Source organism: Oncorhynchus mykiss, chromosome 22 (genome assembly GCF_013265735.2).
Source record: "Oncorhynchus mykiss isolate Arlee chromosome 22, USDA_OmykA_1.1, whole genome shotgun sequence".
Taxonomy (NCBI): domain Eukaryota; kingdom Metazoa; phylum Chordata; class Actinopteri; order Salmoniformes; family Salmonidae; genus Oncorhynchus; species Oncorhynchus mykiss.
In genome coordinates, this window is record NC_048586.1 from 144,349 (window position 1) to 165,864 (window position 21,516).

The following is a 21,516-nucleotide window of genomic DNA, read 5'->3' on the forward strand; positions in this document are numbered from 1 at the left end:
ACATCAGCTATCTGAGCAGCTAACCGATCGCTGCAGCTGTACATTGCCCATCTGTAAATAGCCCACCCAATCTACCTACCTCACCGCCAGATTGTTTTTATTTACTTTCTGCACTTTTGCACACCAGTATTTCTACTTGCACGTCATCATCTGCTCATCTATCACTCCAGTGTTCATTTGCTAAATTGTGATTACTTCGCTACTATGGCCTATTTATTGCCTTTTTAATTTTTTTCCCCTTCTATTTTGTTATTGACTGTGCACTTGTTTGTTCCATGTGTAACTCTGTGTTGTTGTTTGTGTTGCACTGCTTTGCTTTATCTTGGCCAGGTCGCAGTTGTGTATGAGAACTTGTTCTTAACTGGCTTACCTGGTATAATATAGGAGAAATTTAAAAAAATAAGAAACAATTTTTTTTTTCCTAAGAAAGGGGTTGTAGCTCAGTGGTAGAGTGCATGCTTTGCATGTATGAGGTCCTGGGTTCAATCCTCAGCTTCTCCATGATTTTTTTGCAAAGACCCAACTTCTACTTCCGGAATGTTGAAATTCTAAGCAGGAAACAGAGATGTGCTAAATCATTTGGTCTTGTAATCTGAAGAACATGTGTTCAATCCCTGTTAGTAGAACAGAAGTGGAATGGTTGCCAACTTTTATGGCATCATTTTCAAAAACTGAAGTTCATGTTTTCGATCCCTGTCCGTACCTGTTTTAAGAATTGCTGCTATCATTTCATTGTAGTTTCAATGGAGTGGTGTATATATAAAGTACATTGTATTGATATTGCGTTTTATCTGCAAATGAAATGGGATGGAAGCTCAGAGGGGGAGTGCATGCTATATATGTATGAGGTCCTTTCTCCACTGAGTTTGTGTGCCAAATTCACATTTGCACAACTACTACTTTCCAGAATGTTGATATATATATATCGCAGCATAGAGTGGCATGGTGGCCAAGTGGTACGGCGTCGATCTCGTAAACCGAAGATCATGGGTTCAAATCCCATCCGTGCCTCTATAGGAAAGACTTCAAATTCCATGGAAATTTTCATTCTTTGGGGGACTTTGTAGAAAAGTCATGTTGTATCAATATTTGAACACCACTATTATATTAAGGGGAAGTATCTCTACGATAGAGGCACTTTACATGTTTGCTGTCCTACAGTATTCCCCAACTTGTCTTGTGAGAGTATTCACTTGTTAAATTAGCTTTTGCACAACTCCCACTTTCCACAATGTTGACATTCTAAGAATGAAATAGATGTGCAAAGTCATCTGTTTTTGTTAACTGAAGCACATGGGTTCAATCCCTGTTCGACGTTTATGGTAGATAGCTGATATTATGGAAATTTACTTTAATCACAACAGTGTAAAGAAAAGGTCAATTTTCTTGATATGGCCACTGCGACCTGTATGCTCTAGTCGGCTGGCCCTCGCTACATATTCGTCGCCAGAACCACAGGTCATCTGTAAGTATATGCTAGGTAAGCTCCGCCTTATCAAAGCACTAACAGGAGGCCTAGTCCTCGCGCAGCAGTCCCTTCCAGCTGCAGCCCGAGCAGGAGATGTTCACCCCTCCGCGTACAGACTGCAAATCAATCGCGCATGTGGGAAGCCGCCGCTGGCTGATCCCGCCCTGGCCTACTTAAAAAAAAACACAATTAACCTGAATTAGGGCCAGACTAGTTCCCATCATTTTCTCACATTGCCATTGAAAATTTTTCTATTGTCTCTTTTTGGTCCATTTAGATTGTTAATGTAGACTTGTATAGATTTTATTTTATTTTAAATGTTATGGTTAAAATGTTAATGTTTTACTGTGACTTGTTGTAGGCTCCTAAGTGGACCATAAGGTTAAAAACCAAACCAAATTAAGAAAACTAAACTGAAAAACAAAAAAATACAATTAAAAATACAATTAAAAACTAAGTTGCTCCGCCAGAGTGTCTCTTTTGGGTCACTTTTGTTGGTCCCAAGCCCGGATAAAGGAGGAGGGTTGGAATTGTGACATTAAAAAAAAGAAGAATCGACAGAAGAAAGTTCATTTGTAGTTCTAAACATATTTAGGGTGTTTTTTACTCACTTCTTGTCTCTCCCACGGAGTTATTCCTCTCTCCAACAGCGTCCTATCACAATTACATGATCATGGCCAATTATGCAAATTAGGTGATGACGTCATGTAGCGACTTCTAGCGTCTTTTAGGACAGCCAATAGCTACTTTCCTTACTGAGGAGTTGGCAACTCTGCTAACTTTAAACATCAGCTATCTGAGCAGCTAACCGATCGCTGCAGCTGTACATTGCCCATCTGTAAATAGCCCACCCAATCTACCTACCTCATCGCCATGTTGTTTTTATTTACTTTCTGCACTTTTGCACACCAGTATTTCTACTTGCACATCATCATCTGCTCATCTATCACTCCAGTGTTCATTTGCTAAATTGTGATTACTTCGCTACTATGGCCTATTTATTGCCTTTTTAAAAATGTCCCCTTCTATTTTGTTATTGACTGTGCACTTGTTTGTTCCATGTGTAACTCTGTGTTGTTGTTTGTGTTGCACTGCTTTGCTTTATCTTGGCCAGGTCGCAGTTGTGTATGAGAACTTGTTCTTAACTGGCTTACCTGGTATAATAAAGGAGAAATTTAAAAAAATAAGAAACATTTTTTTTTTTCCTAAGAAAGGGGTTGTAGCTCAGTGGTAGAGTGCATGCTTTGCATGTATGAGGTCCTGGGTTCAATCCTCAGCTTCTCCATGATTTTTTTGCAAAGACCCAACTTCTACTTCCGGAATGTTGAAATTCTAAGCAGGAAACAGAGATGTGCTAAATCATTTGGTCTAGTAATCTGAAGAACATGTGTTCAATCCCTGTCAGTACATGTATAGAACAGAAGTGGAATGGTTGCCAACTTTTATGGCATCATTTTCAAAAACTGAAGTTCATGTTTTCGATCCCTGTCCGTACCTGTTTTAAGAATTGCTGCTATCATTTCATTGTAGTTTCAATGGAGTGGTGTATATATAAAGTACATTGTATTGATATTGCGTTTTATCTGCAAATGAAATGGGATGGAAGCTCAGAGGGGGAGTGCATGCTATATATGTATGAGGTCCTTTCTCCACTGAGTTTGTGTGCCAAATTCACATTTGCACAACTACTACTTTCCAGAATGTTGATATATATATATATATATATATATATATGGCCAGCATAGAGTGGCATGGTGGCCAAGTGGTAAGGCGTCGGTCTCGTAAACCGAAGATCATGGGTTCAAATCCCATCTGTGCCTCTATAGGAAAGACTTCAAATTCCATTAAAATTTACATTCATTGGGGGACTTTGTAGAACAATCATGTTGTATCAATATTTGAACACAACTATTATATTATGGGGAAGTATCTCTACGATAGAGGCACTTTACATGTTTGCTGTCCTACAGTATTCCCCAACTTCTCTTTTGAGAGTATTCACTTGTTAAATTAGCTTTTGCACAACTCCCACTTTCCACAATGTTGACATTCTAAGAATGAAATAGATGTGCAAAGTCATCTGTTTTTGTTAACTGAAGCACATGGGTTCAATCCCTGTTCGACGTTTATGGTAGATAGCTGATATTATGGAAATTTACTTTCATCACAACAGTGTAAAGAAAAGGTCAATTTTCTTGATATGGCCACTGCGACCTGTATGCTCTAGTCGGCTGGCCCTCGCTACATATTCGTCGCCAGAACCACAGGTCATCTGTAAGTATATGCTAGGTAAAGCTCCGCCTTATCAAAGCACTAACAGGCAGCCTAGTCCTCCCCTCCGCGTCCAGACTGCAAATCAATCCCGCATGTGGGAAGCCGCCGCTGGCTGATCCCTCCCTGGCCTACTTAAAAAAAAAAACACAATTAATCTGAATTAGGGCCAGACTAGTTCCCATCATTTTCTCACATTGCCATTGGAAGTTTGGAAGGAGGAGGGTTGGAATTGTGACATAAAAAAAAAGAAGAATCGACAGAAGAAAGTTCATTTGTAGTTCTAAACATATTTAGGGTGTTTTTTACTCACTTCTTGTCTCTCCCACGGAGTTATTCCTCTCTCCTACAGCATCCTATCACAATTACATGATCATGGCTAATTATGCAAATTAGGTGATGACGTCATGTAGCGACTTCTAGCGTCTTTTAGGACAGCCAATAGCTACTTTCCTTACTGAGGAGTTGGCAACACTGCTAACTTTAAACATCAGCTATCTGAGCAGCTAACCGATCGCTGCAGCTGTACATTGCCCATCTGTAAATAGCCCACCCAATCTACCTACCTCACCGCCAGATTGTTTTTATTTACTTTCTGCACTTTTGCACACCAGTATTTCTACTTGCACATCATCATCTGCTCATCTATCACTCCAGTGTTCATTTGCTAAATTGTGATTACTTCGCTACTATGGCCTATTTATTGCCTTTTTAATTTTTTTCCCCTTCTATTTTGTTATTGACTGTGCACTTGTTTGTTCCATGTGTAACTCTGTGTTGTTGTTTGTGTTGCACTGCTTTGCTTTATCTTGGCCAGGTCGCAGTTGTGTATGAGAACTTGTTCTTAACTGGCTTACCTGGTATAATATAGGAGAAATTTAAAAAAATAAGAAACATTTGTTTTTTTCCTAAGAAAGGGGTTGTAGCTCAGTGGTAGAGTGCATGCTTTGCATGTATGAGGTCCTGGGTTCAATGCTCAGCTTCTCCATGATTTTTTTGCAAAGACCCAACTTCTACTTCCGGAATGTTGAAATTCTAAGCAGGAAACAGAGATGTGCTAAATCATTTGGTCTAGTAATCTGAAGAACATGTGTTCAATCCCTGTCAGTACATGTATAGAACAGAAGTGGAATGGTTGCCAACTTTTATGGCATCATTTTCAAAAACTGAAGTTCATGTTTTCGATCCCTGTCCGTACCTGTTTTAAGAATTGCTGCTATCATTTCATTGTAGTTTCAATGGAGTGGTGTATATATAAAGTACATTGTATTGATATTGCGTTTTATCTGCAAATGAAATGGGATGGAAGCTCAGAGGGGGAGTGCATGCTATATATGTATGAGGTCCTTTCTCCACTGAGTTTGTGTGCCAAATTCACATTTGCACAACTACTACTTTCCAGAATGTTGATATATATATATATATATATATATATATATATATATATGGCCAGCATAGAGTGGCATGGTGGCCAAGTGGTAAGGCGTCGGTCTCGTAAACCGAAGATCATGGGTTCAAATCCCATCCGTGCCTCTATAGGAAAGACTTCAAATTCCATTAAAATTTACATTCATTGGGGGACTTTGTAGAACAATCATGTTGTATCAATATTTGAACACAACTATTATATTATGGGGAAGTATCTCTACGATAGAGGCACTTTACATGTTTGCTGTCCTACAGTATTCCCCAACTTCTCTTTTGAGAGTATTCACTTGTTAAATTAGCTTTTGCACAACTCCCACTTTCCACAATGTTGACATTCTAAGAATGAAATAGATGTGCAAAGTCATCTGTTTTTGTTAACTGAAGCACATGGGTTCAATCCCTGTTCGACGTTTATGGTAGATAGCTGATATTATGGAAATGTACTTTCATCACAACAGTGTAAAGAAAAGGTCAATTTTCTTGATATGGCCACTGCGACCTGTATGCTCTAGTCGGCTGGCCCTCGCTACATATTCGTCGCCAGAACCACAGGTCATCTGTAAGTATATGCTAGGTAAAGCTCCGCCTTATCAAAGCACTAACAGGCAGCCTAGTCCTCCCCTCCGCGTCCAGACTGCAAATCAATCCCGCATGTGGGAAGCCGCCGCTGGCTGATCCCTCCCTGGCCTACTTAAAAAAAAAAACACAATTAATCTGAATTAGGGCCAGACTAGTTCCCATCATTTTCTCACATTGCCATTGGAAGTTTGGAAGGAGGAGGGTTGGAATTGTGACATAAAAAAAAAGAAGAATCGACAGAAGAAAGTTCATTTGTAGTTCTAAACATATTTAGGGTGTTTTTTACTCACTTCTTGTCTCTCCCACGGAGTTATTCCTCTCTCCTACAGCATCCTATCACAATTACATGATCATGGCTAATTATGCAAATTAGGCGATGACGTCATGTAGCGACTTCTAGCGTCTTTTAGGACAGCCAATAGCTACTTTCCTTACTGAGGAGTTGGCAACACTGCTAACTTTAAACATCAGCTATCTGAGCAGCTAACCGATCGCTGCAGCTGTACATTGCCCATCTGTAAATAGCCCACCCAATCTACCTACCTCACCGCCAGATTGTTTTTATTTACTTTCTGCACTTTTGCACACCAGTATTTCTACTTGCACATCATCATCTGCTCATCTATCACTCCAGTGTTCATTTGCTAAATTGTGATTACTTCGCTACTATGGCCTATTTATTGCCTTTTAAATTTTTTTCCCCTTCTATTTTGTTATTGACTGTGCACTTGTTTGTTCCATGTGTAACTCTGTGTTGTTGTTTGTGTTGCACTGCTTTGCTTTATCTTGGCCAGGTCGCAGTTGTGTATGAGAACTTGTTCTTAACTGGCTTACCTGGTATAATATAGGAGAAATTTAAAAAAATAAGAAACAATTTTTTTTTTCCTAAGAAAGGGGTTGTAGCTCAGTGGTAGAGTGCATGCTTTGCATGTATGAGGTCCTGGGTTCAATGCTCAGCTTCTCCATGATTTTTTTGCAAAGACCCAACTTCTACTTCCGGAATGTTGAAATTCTAAGCAGGAAACAGAGATGTGCTAAATCATTTGGTCTAGTAATCTGAAGAACATGTGTTCAATCCCTGTCAGTACATGTATAGAACAGAAGTGGAATGGTTGCCAACTTTTATGGCATCATTTTCAAAAACTGAAGTTCATGTTTTCGATCCCTGTCCGTACCTGTTTTAAGAATTGCTGCTATCATTTCATTGTAGTTTCAATGGAGTGGTGTATATATAAAGTACATTGTATTGATATTGCGTTTTATCTGCAAATGAAATGGGATGGAAGCTCAGAGGGGGAGTGCATGCTATATATGTATGAGGTCCTTTCTCCACTGAGTTTGTGTGCCAAATTCACATTTGCACAACTACTACTTTCCAGAATGTTGATATATATATATATATATATATGGCCAGCGTAGAGTGGCATGGTGGCCAAGTGGTAAGGCGTTGGTCTCGTAAACCGAAGATCATGGGTTCAAATCCCATCCGTGCCTCTATAGGAAAGACTTCAAATTCCATTAAAATTTACATTCATTGGGGGACTTGGTGGAACAGTCATGTTGTATCAATATTTGAACACAACTATTATATTATGGGGAAGTATCTCTACGATAGAGGCACTTTACATGTTTGCTGTCCTACAGTATTCCCCAACTTCTCTTTTGAGAGTATTCACTTGTTAAATTAGCTTTTGCACAACTCCCACTTTCCACAATGTTGACATTCTAAGAATGAAATAGATGTGCAAAGTCATCTGTTTTTGTTAACTGAAGCACATGGGTTCAATCCCTGTTCGACGTTTATGGTAGATAGCTGATATTATGGAAATTTACTTTAATCACAACAGTGTAAAGAAAAGGTCAATTGTCTTGATAGGGCCACTGCGACCTGTATGCTCTAGTCGGCTGGCCCTCGCTACATATTCGTCGCCAGAACCACTGGCTCCAGGTCATCTGTAAGTATATGCTAGGTAAGCTCCGCCTTATCAAAGCACTAACAGGAGGCCTAGTCCTCGCGCAGCAGTCCCTTCCAGCTGCAGCCCGAGCAGGAGATGTTCACCCCTCCGCGTACAGACTGCAAATCAATCGCGCATGTGGGAAGCCGCCGCTGGCTGATCCCGCCCTGGCCTACTTAAAAAAAAACACAATTAACCTGAATTAGGGCCAGACTAGTTCCCATCATTTTCTCACATTGCCATTGAAAGTTTTTTCTATTGTCTCTTTTTGGTCCATTTAGATTGTTAATGTAGACTTGTATAGATTTTATTTTATTTTAAATGTTATGGTTAAAATGTTAATGTTTTACTGTGACTTGTTGTAGGCTCCTAAGTGGACCATAAGGTTAAAAACCAAACCAAATTAAGAAAACTAAACTGAAAAACAAAAAAATACAATTAAAAATACAATTAAAAACTAAGTTGCTCCGCCAGAGTGTCTCTTTTGGGTCACTTTTGTTGGTCCCAAGCCCGGATAAAGGAGGAGGGTTGGAATTGTGACATTAAAAAAAAGAAGAATCGACAGAAGAAAGTTCATTTGTAGTTCTAAACATATTTAGGGTGTTTTTTACTCACTTCTTGTCTCTCCCACGGAGTTATTCCTCTCTCCAACAGCGTCCTATCACAATTACATGATCATGGCCAATTATGCAAATTAGGTGATGACGTCATGTAGCGACTTCTAGCGTCTTTTAGGACAGCCAATAGCTACTTTCCTTACTGAGGAGTTGGCAACTCTGCTAACTTTAAACATCAGCTATCTGAGCAGCTAACCGATCGCTGCAGCTGTACATTGCCCATCTGTAAATAGCCCACCCAATCTACCTACCTCATCGCCATGTTGTTTTTATTTACTTTCTGCACTTTTGCACACCAGTATTTCTACTTGCACATCATCATCTGCTCATCTATCACTCCAGTGTTCATTTGCTAAATTGTGATTACTTCGCTACTATGGCCTATTTATTGCCTTTTTAAAAATGTCCCCTTCTATTTTGTTATTGACTGTGCGCTTGTTTGTTCCATGTGTAACTCTGTGTTGTTGTTTGTGTTGCACTGCTTTGCTTTATCTTGGCCAGGTCGCAGTTGTGTATGAGAACTTGTTCTTAACTGGCTTACCTGGTATAATAAAGGAGAAATTTAAAAAAATAAGAAACATTTTTTTTTTTCCTAAGAAAGGGGTTGTAGCTCAGTGGTAGAGCGCATGCTTTGCATGTATGAGGTCCTGGGTTCAATCCTCAGCTTCTCAATGATTTTTTTGCAAAGACCCAACTTCTACTTCCGGAATGTTGAAATTCTAAGCAGGAAACAGAGATGTGCTAAATCATTTGGTCTAGTAATCTGAAGAACATGTGTTCAATCCCTGTCAGTACATGTATAGAACAGAAGTGGAATGGTTGCCAACTTTTATGGCATCATTTTCAAAAACTGAAGTTCATGTTTTCGATCCCTGTCCGTACCTGTTTTAAGAATTGCTGCTATCATTTCATTGTAGTTTCAATGGAGTGGTGTATATATAAAGTACATTGTATTGATATTGCGTTTTATCTGCAAATGAAATGGGATGGAAGCTCAGAGGGGGAGTGCATGCTATATATGTATGAGGTCCTTTCTCCACTGAGTTTGTGTGCCAAATTCACATTTGCACAACTACTACTTTCCAGAATGTTGATATATATATATATATATATATATATGGCCAGCGTAGAGTGGCATGGTGGCCAAGTGGTAAGGCGTCGGTCTCGTAAACCGAAGATCATGGGTTCAAATCCCATCCGTGCCTCTATAGGAAAGACTTCAAATTCCATTAAAATTTACATTCATTGGGGGACTTTGTAGAACAATCATGTTGTATCAATATTTGAACACAACTATTATATTATGGGGAAGTATCTCTACGATAGAGGCACTTTACATGTTTGCTGTCCTACAGTATTCCCCAACTTCTCTTTTGAGAGTATTCACTTGTTAAATTAGCTTTTGCACAACTCCCACTTTCCACAATGTTGACATTCTAAGAATGAAATAGATGTGCAAAGTCATCTGTTTTTGTTAACTGAAGCACATGGGTTCAATCCCTGTTCGACGTTTATGGTAGATAGCTGATATTATGGAAATTTACTTTAATCACAACAGTGTAAAGAAAAGGTCAATTTTCTTGATATGGCCACTGCGACCTGTATGCTCTAGTCGGCTGGCCCTCGCTACATATTCGTCGCCAGAACCACAGGTCATCTGTAAGTATATGCTAGGTAAGCTCCGCCTTATCAAAGCACTAACAGGAGGCCTAGTCCTCGCGCAGCAGTCCCTTCCAGCTGCAGCCCGAGCAGGAGATGTTCACCCCTCTGCGTACAGACTGCAAATCAATCGCGCATGTGGGAAGCCTCCGCTGGCTGATCCCGCCCTGGCCTACTTAAAAAAAAACACAATTAACCTGAATTAGGGCCAGACTAGTTCCCATCATTTTCTCACATTGCCATTGAAAGTTTTTTCTATTGTCTCTTTTTGGTCCATTTAGATTGTTAATGTAGACTTGTATAGATTTTATTTTATTTTAAATGTTATGGTTAAAATGTTAATGTTTTACTGTGACTTGTTGTAGGCTCCTAAGTGGACCATAAGGTTAAAAACCAAACCAAATTAAGAAAACTAAACTGAAAAACAAAAAAATACAATTAAAAATACAATTAAAAACTAAGTTGCTCCGCCAGAGTGTCTCTTTTGGGTCACTTTTGTTGGTCCCAAGCCCGGATAAAGGAGGAGGGTTGGAATTGTGACATTAAAAAAAAGAAGAATCGACAGAAGAAAGTTCATTTGTAGTTCTAAACATATTTAGGGTGTTTTTTACTCACTTCTTGTCTCTCCCACGGAGTTATTCCTCTCTCCAACAGCGTCCTATCACAATTACATGATCATGGCCAATTATGCAAATTAGGTGATGACGTCATGTAGCGACTTCTAGCGTCTTTTAGGACAGCCAATAGCTACTTTCCTTACTGAGGAGTTGGCAACTCTGCTAACTTTAAACATCAGCTATCTGAGCAGCTAACCGATCGCTGCAGCTGTACATTGCCCATCTGTAAATAGCCCACCCAATCTACCTACCTCATCGCCATGTTGTTTTTATTTACTTTCTGCACTTTTGCACACCAGTATTTCTACTTGCACATCATCATCTGCTCATCTATCACTCCAGTGTTCATTTGCTAAATTGTGATTACTTCGCTACTATGGCCTATTTATTGCCTTTTTAAAAATGTCCCCTTCTATTTTGTTATTGACTGTGCACTTGTTTGTTCCATGTGTAACTCTGTGTTGTTGTTTGTGTTGCACTGCTTTGCTTTATCTTGGCCAGGTCGCAGTTGTGTATGAGAACTTGTTCTTAACTGGCTTACCTGGTATAATAAAGGAGAAATTTAAAAAAATAAGAAACATTTTTTTTTTTCCTAAGAAAGGGGTTGTAGCTCAGTGGTAGAGTGCATGCTTTGCATGTATGAGGTCCTGGGTTCAATCCTCAGCTTCTCCATGATTTTTTTGCAAAGACCCAACTTCTACTTCCGGAATGTTGAAATTCTAAGCAGGAAACAGAGATGTGCTAAATCATTTGGTCTAGTAATCTGAAGAACATGTGTTCAATCCCTGTCAGTACATGTATAGAACAGAAGTGGAATGGTTGCCAACTTTTATGGCATCATTTTCAAAAACTGAAGTTCATGTTTTCGATCCCTGTCCGTACCTGTTTTAAGAATTGCTGCTATCATTTCATTGTAGTTTCAATGGAGTGGTGTATATATAAAGTACATTGTATTGATATTGCGTTTTATCTGCAAATGAAATGGGATGGAAGCTCAGAGGGGGAGTGCATGCTATATATGTATGAGGTCCTTTCTCCACTGAGTTTGTGTGCCAAATTCACATTTGCACAACTACTACTTTCCAGAATGTTGATATATATATATATATATATATATATATATATGGCCAGCATAGAGTGGCATGGTGGCCAAGTGGTAAGGCGTCGGTCTCGTAAACCGAAGATCATGGGTTCAAATCCCATCCGTGCCTCTATAGGAAAGACTTCAAATTCCATTAAAATTTACATTCATTGGGGGACTTTGTAGAACAATCATGTTGTATCAATATTTGAACACAACTATTATATTATGGGGAAGTATCTCTACGATAGAGGCACTTTACATGTTTGCTGTCCTACAGTATTCCCCAACTTCTCTTTTGAGAGTATTCACTTGTTAAATTAGCTTTTGCACAACTCCCACTTTCCACAATGTTGACATTCTAAGAATGAAATAGATGTGCAAAGTCATCTGTTTTTGTTAACTGAAGCACATGGGTTCAATCCCTGTTCGACGTTTATGGTAGATAGCTGATATTATGGAAATGTACTTTCATCACAACAGTGTAAAGAAAAGGTCAATTTTCTTGATATGGCCACTGCGACCTGTATGCTCTAGTCGGCTGGCCCTCGCTACATATTCGTCGCCAGAACCACAGGTCATCTGTAAGTATATGCTAGGTAAAGCTCCGCCTTATCAAAGCACTAACAGGCAGCCTAGTCCTCCCCTCCGCGTCCAGACTGCAAATCAATCCCGCATGTGGGAAGCCGCCGCTGGCTGATCCCTCCCTGGCCTACTTAAAAAAAAAAACACAATTAATCTGAATTAGGGCCAGACTAGTTCCCATCATTTTCTCACATTGCCATTGGAAGTTTGGAAGGAGGAGGGTTGGAATTGTGACATAAAAAAAAAGAAGAATCGACAGAAGAAAGTTCATTTGTAGTTCTAAACATATTTAGGGTGTTTTTTACTCACTTCTTGTCTCTCCCACGGAGTTATTCCTCTCTCCTACAGCATCCTATCACAATTACATGATCATGGCTAATTATGCAAATTAGGCGATGACGTCATGTAGCGACTTCTAGCGTCTTTTAGGACAGCCAATAGCTACTTTCCTTACTGAGGAGTTGGCAACACTGCTAACTTTAAACATCAGCTATCTGAGCAGCTAACCGATCGCTGCAGCTGTACATTGCCCATCTGTAAATAGCCCACCCAATCTACCTACCTCACCGCCAGATTGTTTTTATTTACTTTCTGCACTTTTGCACACCAGTATTTCTACTTGCACATCATCATCTGCTCATCTATCACTCCAGTGTTCATTTGCTAAATTGTGATTACTTCGCTACTATGGCCTATTTATTGCCTTTTTAATTTTTTTCCCCTTCTATTTTGTTATTGACTGTGCACTTGTTTGTTCCATGTGTAACTCTGTGTTGTTGTTTGTGTTGCACTGCTTTGCTTTATCTTGGCCAGGTCGCAGTTGTGTATGAGAACTTGTTCTTAACTGGCTTACCTGGTATAATATAGGAGAAATTTAAAAAAATAAGAAACATTTGTTTTTTTCCTAAGAAAGGGGTTGTAGCTCAGTGGTAGAGTGCATGCTTTGCATGTATGAGGTCCTGGGTTCAATGCTCAGCTTCTCCATGATTTTTTTGCAAAGACCCAACTTCTACTTCCGGAATGTTGAAATTCTAAGCAGGAAACAGAGATGTGCTAAATCATTTGGTCTAGTAATCTGAAGAACATGTGTTCAATCCCTGTCAGTACATGTATAGAACAGAAGTGGAATGGTTGCCAACTTTTATGGCATCATTTTCAAAAACTGAAGTTCATGTTTTCGATCCCTGTCCGTACCTGTTTTAAGAATTGCTGCTATCATTTCATTGTAGTTTCAATGGAGTGGTGTATATATAAAGTACATTGTATTGATATTGCGTTTTATCTGCAAATGAAATGGGATGGAAGCTCAGAGGGGGAGTGCATGCTATATATGTATGAGGTCCTTTCTCCACTGAGTTTGTGTGCCAAATTCACATTTGCACAACTACTACTTTCCAGAATGTTGATATATATATATATATATATATATATATGGCCAGCATAGAGTGGCATGGTGGCCAAGTGGTAAGGCGTCGGTCTCGTAAACCGAAGATCATGGGTTCAAATCCCATCCGTGCCTCTACAGGAAAGACTTCAAATTCCATTAAAATTTACATTCATTGGGGGACTTTGTAGAACAATCATGTTGTATCAATATTTGAACACAACTATTATATTATGGGGAAGTATCTCTACGATAGAGGCACTTTACATGTTTGCTGTCCTACAGTATTCCCCAACTTCTCTTTTGAGAGTATTCACTTGTTAAATTAGCTTTTGCACAACTCCCACTTTCCACAATGTTGACATTCTAAGAATGAAATAGATGTGCAAAGTCATCTGTTTTTGTTAACTGAAGCACATGGGTTCAATCCCTGTTCGACGTTTATGGTAGATAGCTGATATTATGGAAATGTACTTTCATCACAACAGTGTAAAGAAAAGGTCAATTTTCTTGATATGGCCACTGCGACCTGTATGCTCTAGTCGGCTGGCCCTCGCTACATATTCGTCGCCAGAACCACAGGTCATCTGTAAGTATATGCTAGGTAAAGCTCCGCCTTATCAAAGCACTAACAGGCAGCCTAGTCCTCCCCTCCGCGTCCAGACTGCAAATCAATCCCGCATGTGGGAAGCCGCCGCTGGCTGATCCCTCCCTGGCCTACTTAAAAAAAAAAACACAATTAATCTGAATTAGGGCCAGACTAGTTCCCATCATTTTCTCACATTGCCATTGGAAGTTTGGAAGGAGGAGGGTTGGAATTGTGACATAAAAAAAAAGAAGAATCGACAGAAGAAAGTTCATTTGTAGTTCTAAACATATTTAGGGTGTTTTTTACTCACTTCTTGTCTCTCCCACGGAGTTATTCCTCTCTCCTACAGCATCCTATCACAATTACATGATCATGGCTAATTATGCAAATTAGGTGATGACGTCATGTAGCGACTTCTAGCGTCTTTTAGGACAGCCAATAGCTACTTTCCTTACTGAGGAGTTGGCAACACTGCTAACTTTAAACATCAGCTATCTGAGCAGCTAACCGATCGCTGCAGCTGTACATTGCCCATCTGTAAATAGCCCACCCAATCTACCTACCTCACCGCCAGATTGTTTTTATTTACTTTCTGCACTTTTGCACACCAGTATTTCTACTTGCACATCATCATCTGCTCATCTATCACTCCAGTGTTCATTTGCTAAATTGTGATTACTTCGCTACTATGGCCTATTTATTGCCTTTTTAATTTTTTTCCCCTTCTATTTTGTTATTGACTGTGCACTTGTTTGTTCCATGTGTAACTCTGTGTTGTTGTTTGTGTTGCACTGCTTTGCTTTATCTTGGCCAGGTCGCAGTTGTGTATGAGAACTTGTTCTTAACTGGCTTACCTGGTATAATATAGGAGAAATTAAAAAAAATAAGAAACATTTGTTTTTTTCCTAAGAAAGGGGTTGTAGCTCAGTGGTAGAGTGCATGCTTTGCATGTATGAGGTCCTGGGTTCAATGCTCAGCTTCTCCATGATTTTTTTGCAAAGACCCAACTTCTACTTCCGGAATGTTGAAATTCTAAGCAGGAAACAGAGATGTGCTAAATCATTTGGTCTAGTAATCTGAAGAACATGTGTTCAATCCCTGTCAGTACATGTATAGAACAGAAGTGGAATGGTTGCCAACTTTTATGGCATCATTTTCAAAAACTGAAGTTCATGTTTTCGATCCCTGTCCGTACCTGTTTTAAGAATTGCTGCTATCATTTCATTGTAGTTTCAATGGAGTGGTGTATATATAAAGTACATTGTATTGATATTGCGTTTTATCTGCAAATGAAATGGGATGGAAGCTCAGAGGGGGAGTGCATGCTATATATGTATGAGGTCCTTTCTCCACTGAGTTTGTGTGCCAAATTCACATTTGCACAACTACTACTTTCCAGAATGTTGATATATATATATATATATATATATATATATATGGCCAGCATAGAGTGGCATGGTGGCCAAGTGGTAAGGCGTCGGTCTCGTAAACCGAAGATCATGGGTTCAAATCCCATCCGTGCCTCTATAGGAAAGACTTCAAATTCCATTAAAATTTACATTCATTGGGGGACTTTGTAGAACAATCATGTTGTATCAATATTTGAACACAACTATTATATTATGGGGAAGTATCTCTACGATAGAGGCACTTTACATGTTTGCTGTCCTACAGTATTCCCCAACTTCTCTTTTGAGAGTATTCACTTGTTAAATTAGCTTTTGCACAACTCCCACTTTCCACAATGTTGACATTCTAAGAATGAAATAGATGTGCAAAGTCATCTGTTTTTGTTAACTGAAGCACATGGGTTCAATCCCTGTTCGACGTTTATGGTAGATAGCTGATATTATGGAAATGTACTTTCATCACAACAGTGTAAAGAAAAGGTCAATTTTCTTGATATGGCCACTGCGACCTGTATGCTCTAGTCGGCTGGCCCTCGCTACATATTCGTCGCCAGAACCACAGGTCATCTGTAAGTATATGCTAGGTAAAGCTCCGCCTTATCAAAGCACTAACAGGCAGCCTAGTCCTCCCCTCCGCGTCCAGACTGCAAATCAATCCCGCATGTGGGAAGCCGCCGCTGGCTGATCCCTCCCTGGCCTACTTAAAAAAAAAAACACAATTAATCTGAATTAGGGCCAGACTAGTTCCCATCATTTTCTCACATTGCCATTGGAAGTTTGGAAGGAGGAGGGTTGGAATTGTGACATAAAAAAAAAGAAGAATCGACAGAAGAAAGTTCATTTGTAGTTCTAAACATATTTAGGGTGTTTTTTACTCACTTCTTGTCTCTCCCACGGAGTTATTCCTCTCTCCTACAGCATCCTATCACAATTACATGATCATGGCTAATTATGCAAATTAGGCGATGACGTCATGTAGCGACTTCTAGCGTCTTTTAGGACAGCCAATAGCTACTTTCCTTACTGAGGAGTTGGCAACACTGCTAACTTTAAACATCAGCTATCTGAGCAGCTAACCGATCGCTGCAGCTGTACATTGCCCATCTGTAAATAGCCCACCCAATCTACCTACCTCACCGCCAGATTGTTTTTATTTACTTTCTGCACTTTTGCACACCAGTATTTCTACTTGCACATCATCATCTGCTCATCTATCACTCCAGTGTTCATTTGCTAAATTGTGATTACTTCGCTACTATGGCCTATTTATTGCCTTTTTAATTTTTTTCCCCTTCTATTTTGTTATTGACTGTGCACTTGTTTGTTCCATGTGTAACTCTGTGTTGTTGTTTGTGTTGCACTGCTTTGCTTTATCTTGGCCAGGTCGCAGTTGTGTATGAGAACTTGTTCTTAACTGGCTTACCTGGTATAATATAGGAGAAATTTAAAAAAATAAGAAACATTTGTTTTTTTCCTAAGAAAGGGGTTGTAGCTCAGTGGTAGAGTGCATGCTTTGCATGTATGAGGTCCTGGGTTCAATGCTCAGCTTCTCCATGATTTTTTTGCAAAGACCCAACTTCTACTTCCGGAATGTTGAAATTCTAAGCAGGAAACAGAGATGTGCTAAATCATTTGGTCTAGTAATCTGAAGAACATGTGTTCAATCCCTGTCAGTACATGTATAGAACAGAAGTGGAATGGTTGCCAACTTTTATGGCATCATTTTCAAAAACTGAAGTTCATGTTTTCGATCCCTGTCCGTACCTGTTTTAAGAATTGCTGCTATCATTTCATTGTAGTTTCAATGGAGTGGTGTATATATAAAGTACATTGTATTGATATTGCGTTTTATCTGCAAATGAAATGGGATGGAAGCTCAGAGGGGGAGTGCATGCTATATATGTATGAGGTCCTTTCTCCACTGAGTTTGTGTGCCAAATTCACATTTGCACAACTACTACTTTCCAGAATGTTGATATATATATATATATATATATATATATGGCCAGCATAGAGTGGCATGGTGGCCAAGTGGTAAGGCGTCGGTCTCGTAAACCGAAGATCATGGGTTCAAATCCCATCCGTGCCTCTACAGGAAAGACTTCAAATTCCATTAAAATTTACATTCATTGGGGGACTTTGTAGAACAATCATGTTGTATCAATATTTGAACACAACTATTATATTATGGGGAAGTATCTCTACGATAGAGGCACTTTACATGTTTGCTGTCCTACAGTATTCCCCAACTTCTCTTTTGAGAGTATTCACTTGTTAAATTAGCTTTTGCACAACTCCCACTTTCCACAATGTTGACATTCTAAGAATGAAATAGATGTGCAAAGTCATCTGTTTTTGTTAACTGAAGCACATGGGTTCAATCCCTGTTCGACGTTTATGGTAGATAGCTGATATTATGGAAATGTACTTTCATCACAACAGTGTAAAGAAAAGGTCAATTTTCTTGATATGGCCACTGCGACCTGTATGCTCTAGTCGGCTGGCCCTCGCTACATATTCGTCGCCAGAACCACAGGTCATCTGTAAGTATATGCTAGGTAAAGCTCCGCCTTATCAAAGCACTAACAGGCAGCCTAGTCCTCCCCTCCGCGTCCAGACTGCAAATCAATCCCGCATGTGGGAAGCCGCCGCTGGCTGATCCCTCCCTGGCCTACTTAAAAAAAAAAACACAATTAATCTGAATTAGGGCCAGACTAGTTCCCATCATTTTCTCACATTGCCATTGGAAGTTTGGAAGGAGGAGGGTTGGAATTGTGACATAAAAAAAAAGAAGAATCGACAGAAGAAAGTTCATTTGTAGTTCTAAACATATTTAGGGTGTTTTTTACTCACTTCTTGTCTCTCCCACGGAGTTATTCCTCTCTCCTACAGCATCCTATCACAATTACATGATCATGGCTAATTATGCAAATTAGGTGATGACGTCATGTAGCGACTTCTAGCGTCTTTTAGGACAGCCAATAGCTACTTTCCTTACTGAGGAGTTGGCAACACTGCTAACTTTAAACATCAGCTATCTGAGCAGCTAACCGATCGCTGCAGCTGTACATTGCCCATCTGTAAATAGCCCACCCAATCTACCTACCTCACCGCCAGATTGTTTTTATTTACTTTCTGCACTTTTGCACACCAGTATTTCTACTTGCACATCATCATCTGCTCATCTATCACTCCAGTGTTCATTTGCTAAATTGTGATTACTTCGCTACTATGGCCTATTTATTGCCTTTTTAATTTTTTTCCCCTTCTATTTTGTTATTGACTGTGCACTTGTTTGTTCCATGTGTAACTCTGTGTTGTTGTTTGTGTTGCACTGCTTTGCTTTATCTTGGCCAGGTCGCAGTTGTGTATGAGAACTTGTTCTTAACTGGCTTACCTGGTATAATATAGGAGAAATTTAAAAAAATAAGAAACATTTGTTTTTTTCCTAAGAAAGGGGTTGTAGCTCAGTGGTAGAGTGCATGCTTTGCATGTATGAGGTCCTGGGTTCAATGCTCAGCTTCTCCATGATTTTTTTGCAAAGACCCAACTTCTACTTCCGGAATGTTGAAATTCTAAGCAGGAAACAGAGATGTGCTAAATCATTTGGTCTAGTAATCTGAAGAACATGTGTTCAATCCCTGTCAGTACATGTATAGAACAGAAGTGGAATGGTTGCCAACTTTTATGGCATCATTTTCAAAAACTGAAGTTCATGTTTTCGATCCCTGTCCGTACCTGTTTTAAGAATTGCTGCTATCATTTCATTGTAGTTTCAATGGAGTGGTGTATATATAAAGTACATTGTATTGATATTGCGTTTTATCTGCAAATGAAATGGGATGGAAGCTCAGAGGGGGAGTGCATGCTATATATGTATGAGGTCCTTTCTCCACTGAGTTTGTGTGCCAAATTCACATTTGCACAACTACTACTTTCCAGAATGTTGATATATATATATATATATATATATATATATATATGGCCAGCATAGAGTGGCATGGTGGCCAAGTGGTAAGGCGTCGGTCTCGTAAACCGAAGATCATGGGTTCAAATCCCATCCGTGCCTCTATAGGAAAGACTTCAAATTCCATTAAAATTTACATTCATTGGGGGACTTTGTAGAACAATCATGTTGTATCAATATTTGAACACAACTATTATATTATGGGGAAGTATCTCTACGATAGAGGCACTTTACATGTTTGCTGTCCTACAGTATTCCCCAACTTCTCTTTTGAGAGTATTCACTTGTTAAATTAGCTTTTGCACAACTCCCACTTTCCACAATGTTGACATTCTAAGAATGAAATAGATGTGCAAAGTCATCTGTTTTTGTTAACTGAAGCACATGGGTTCAATCCCTGTTCGACGTTTATGGTAGATAGCTGATATTATGGAAATTTACTTTCATCACAACAGTGTAAAGAAAAGGTCAATTGTCTTGATATGGCCACTGCGACCTGTATGCTCTAGTCGGCTGGCCCTCGCTACATATTCGTCGCCAGAACCACAGGTCATCTGTAAGTATATGCTAGGTAAAGCTCCGCCTTATCAAAGCACTAACAGGCAGCCTAGTCCTCCCCTCCGCGTCCAGACTGCAAATCAATCCCGCATGTGGGAAGCCGCCGCTGGCTGATCCCTCCCTGGCCTACTTAAAAAAAAAACACAATTAATCTGAATTAGGGCCAGACTAGTTCCCATCATTTTCTCACATTGCCATTGGAAGTTTGGAAGGAGGAGGGTTGGAATTGTGACATAAAAAAAAAGAAGAATCGACAGAAGAAAGTTCATTTGTAGTTCTAAACATATTTAGGGTGTTTTTTACTCACTTCTTGTCTCTCCCACGGAGTTATTCCTCTCTCCTACAGCATCCTATCACAATTACATGATCATGGCTAATTATGCAAATTAGGCGATGACGTCATGTAGCGACTTCTAGCGTCTTTTAGGACAGCCAATAGCTACTTTCCTTACTGAGGAGTTGGCAACACTGCTAACTTTAAACATCAGCTATCTGAGCAGCTAACCGATCGCTGCAGCTGTACATTGCCCATCTGTAAATAGCCCACCCAATCTACCTACCTCACCGCCAGATTGTTTTTATTTACTTTCTGCACTTTTGCACACCAGTATTTCTACTTGCACATCATCATCTGCTCATCTATCACTCCAGTGTTCATTTGCTAAATTGTGATTACTTCGCTACTATGGCCTATTTATTGCCTTTTTAATTTTTTTCCCCTTCTATTTTGTTATTGACTGTGCACTTGTTTGTTCCATGTGTAACTCTGTGTTGTTGTTTGTGTTGCACTGCTTTGCTTTATCTTGGCCAGGTCGCAGTTGTGTATGAGAACTTGTTCTTAACTGGCTTACCTGGTATAATATAGGAGAAATTTAAAAAAATAAGAAACAATTTTTTTTTTCCTAAGAAAGGGGTTGTAGCTCAGTGGTAGAGTGCATGCTTTGCATGTATGAGGTCCTGGGTTCAATCCTCAGCTTCTCCATGATTTTTTTGCAAAGACCCAACTTCTACTTCCGGAATGTTGAAATTCTAAGCAGGAAACAGAGATGTGCTAAATCATTTGGTCTAGTAATCTGAAGAACATGTGTTCAATCCCTGTCAGTACATGTATAGAACAGAAGTGGAATGGTTGCCAACTTTTATGGCATCATTTTCAAAAACTGAAGTTCATGTTTTCGATCCCTGTCCGTACCTGTTTTAAGAATTGCTGCTATCATTTCATTGTAGTTTCAATGGAGTGGTGTATATATAAAGTACATTGTATTGATATTGCGTTTTATCTGCAAATGAAATGGGATGGAAGCTCAGAGGGGGAGTGCATGCTATATATGTATGAGGTCCTTTCTCCA

The 21,516-nt window shown here is 39.5% G+C and overlaps 21 non-coding genes across 21 annotated transcripts; all 21 read left to right on the top strand.

Moving 5' to 3' along the window:
* The first annotated feature begins 429 nt into the window (after positions 1–429).
* trnaa-ugc lies at positions 430–501 on the top strand. Its single transcript has one exon. It is a non-coding gene; the product is annotated as a tRNA-Ala (tRNA).
* Positions 502–939: 438 nt separating this feature from the next.
* On the top strand, positions 940–1,011 carry trnat-cgu. Its single transcript has one exon. It is a non-coding gene; the product is annotated as a tRNA-Thr (tRNA).
* Positions 1,012–2,681: 1,670 nt separating this feature from the next.
* trnaa-ugc lies at positions 2,682–2,753 on the top strand. The gene has a single exon. It is a non-coding gene; the product is annotated as a tRNA-Ala (tRNA).
* A 463-nt stretch (positions 2,754–3,216) lies between these two features.
* trnat-cgu lies at positions 3,217–3,288 on the top strand. Its single transcript has one exon. It is a non-coding gene; the product is annotated as a tRNA-Thr (tRNA).
* Positions 3,289–4,655: 1,367 nt separating this feature from the next.
* Positions 4,656–4,727, top strand: trnaa-ugc. The gene has a single exon. It is a non-coding gene; the product is annotated as a tRNA-Ala (tRNA).
* A 473-nt stretch (positions 4,728–5,200) lies between these two features.
* Positions 5,201–5,272, top strand: trnat-cgu. The gene has a single exon. It is a non-coding gene; the product is annotated as a tRNA-Thr (tRNA).
* A 1,367-nt stretch (positions 5,273–6,639) lies between these two features.
* On the top strand, positions 6,640–6,711 carry trnaa-ugc. Its single transcript has one exon. It is a non-coding gene; the product is annotated as a tRNA-Ala (tRNA).
* Positions 6,712–7,168: 457 nt separating this feature from the next.
* Positions 7,169–7,240, top strand: trnat-cgu. The gene has a single exon. It is a non-coding gene; the product is annotated as a tRNA-Thr (tRNA).
* A 1,678-nt stretch (positions 7,241–8,918) lies between these two features.
* On the top strand, positions 8,919–8,990 carry trnaa-ugc. Its single transcript has one exon. It is a non-coding gene; the product is annotated as a tRNA-Ala (tRNA).
* A 461-nt stretch (positions 8,991–9,451) lies between these two features.
* Positions 9,452–9,523, top strand: trnat-cgu. Its single transcript has one exon. It is a non-coding gene; the product is annotated as a tRNA-Thr (tRNA).
* A 1,671-nt stretch (positions 9,524–11,194) lies between these two features.
* Positions 11,195–11,266, top strand: trnaa-ugc. Its single transcript has one exon. It is a non-coding gene; the product is annotated as a tRNA-Ala (tRNA).
* A 467-nt stretch (positions 11,267–11,733) lies between these two features.
* Positions 11,734–11,805, top strand: trnat-cgu. The gene has a single exon. It is a non-coding gene; the product is annotated as a tRNA-Thr (tRNA).
* Positions 11,806–13,172: 1,367 nt separating this feature from the next.
* On the top strand, positions 13,173–13,244 carry trnaa-ugc. Its single transcript has one exon. It is a non-coding gene; the product is annotated as a tRNA-Ala (tRNA).
* Positions 13,245–13,707: 463 nt separating this feature from the next.
* Positions 13,708–13,779, top strand: trnat-cgu. Its single transcript has one exon. It is a non-coding gene; the product is annotated as a tRNA-Thr (tRNA).
* Positions 13,780–15,146: 1,367 nt separating this feature from the next.
* On the top strand, positions 15,147–15,218 carry trnaa-ugc. The gene has a single exon. It is a non-coding gene; the product is annotated as a tRNA-Ala (tRNA).
* A 467-nt stretch (positions 15,219–15,685) lies between these two features.
* trnat-cgu lies at positions 15,686–15,757 on the top strand. Its single transcript has one exon. It is a non-coding gene; the product is annotated as a tRNA-Thr (tRNA).
* Positions 15,758–17,124: 1,367 nt separating this feature from the next.
* Positions 17,125–17,196, top strand: trnaa-ugc. The gene has a single exon. It is a non-coding gene; the product is annotated as a tRNA-Ala (tRNA).
* Positions 17,197–17,659: 463 nt separating this feature from the next.
* trnat-cgu lies at positions 17,660–17,731 on the top strand. The gene has a single exon. It is a non-coding gene; the product is annotated as a tRNA-Thr (tRNA).
* Positions 17,732–19,098: 1,367 nt separating this feature from the next.
* trnaa-ugc lies at positions 19,099–19,170 on the top strand. Its single transcript has one exon. It is a non-coding gene; the product is annotated as a tRNA-Ala (tRNA).
* Positions 19,171–19,639: 469 nt separating this feature from the next.
* On the top strand, positions 19,640–19,711 carry trnat-cgu. The gene has a single exon. It is a non-coding gene; the product is annotated as a tRNA-Thr (tRNA).
* Positions 19,712–21,077: 1,366 nt separating this feature from the next.
* Positions 21,078–21,149, top strand: trnaa-ugc. Its single transcript has one exon. It is a non-coding gene; the product is annotated as a tRNA-Ala (tRNA).
* The last annotated feature ends 367 nt before the right edge of the window (positions 21,150–21,516 follow it).